The sequence below is a fragment of the Penaeus monodon genome, chromosome 21 (assembly GCF_015228065.2).
Source record: "Penaeus monodon isolate SGIC_2016 chromosome 21, NSTDA_Pmon_1, whole genome shotgun sequence".
NCBI lineage: Eukaryota > Metazoa > Arthropoda > Malacostraca > Decapoda > Penaeidae > Penaeus > Penaeus monodon.
The window spans coordinates 16,918,075-16,919,096 of record NC_051406.1 but is presented as its reverse complement, the minus strand read 5'-3'; positions in this window follow the sequence as shown (position 1 = coordinate 16,919,096).

Sequence of the window (1,022 nt, the reverse complement as noted above, 5' to 3'; positions counted from 1 at the left end):
TCAAAATTCCACTTTCCAATTTAGCTAAGAGTCAATTAGCACAGAAGCCATCGCTGACCAAGATTTCCAAGTGGATTCTGAGCATAATGAATACAGAAGACACAATCTCATCAAACTAATGAATCGATCAGCTAAAGTATGAAATAAGTCCCATAATAAGTATGGAAAAGTCCCCCCTCCCTAATGATTTTTTTTAAAGGATAATTAGGTGTGTATAAGATGAATTATGGGAGATAGATATGATGATTGTGAAAGATAATTGGGTAGAGAGTGTTGTAAGATAAGATTAAGAGTATACTTAAGCTTTTTATATGTGTTTTAAAGTCGGTTTGTCTGGATGTGAGGAGAGAAGGCAAGAAAAAAAAAAAACTTTATAGACGGAAATAAAGTGAATCAATGCATATCAATGATAGATTGGATAATAAGTCGAAAGTCAAAAGTAAACAGTGGAAAGGATTTCAGGTTTAAAACAATAACACCGGACCCGAGAAAAGAAAAGATTGAACAGGAATAACAACAACAAAAAAATCATGTTCGTGCATTTCCCCTTTCGAGTTATTTTTAACTGTTTTAAGAAGACAGAAATACAAAATAAGAATTGCAAAGGGATATTGAAATAATACTCCATAAATCTTTACGGCTTTATGTAATGTTAAATGGAAACATATATCTATATTTATGGATACGATTATTTTTTTCCAAAGGTTTATTCATCCAGGATAGTTGTGGGAGAAAATGTACATGAAAAATGCAAATGTTGATAATGCTGGCAAAGGCAAATATGGATATGATAATGACTATAATATTTGCAAAATAACGGTATATATATAGCATTAATAATAAAACCAACGGTAACAATTTGTTTTTCTCACAAAAAATCAAAAGGATATAAACTATACTTAAACATCTAAAATATCAAATGAAACCACAAATCAAAACACGACAAAATGCCTCTATAAAAACAAAAAGACAATTTACTACACAAAACCAGAACAGAAAAATCTTCATCCATCCAGTCACTT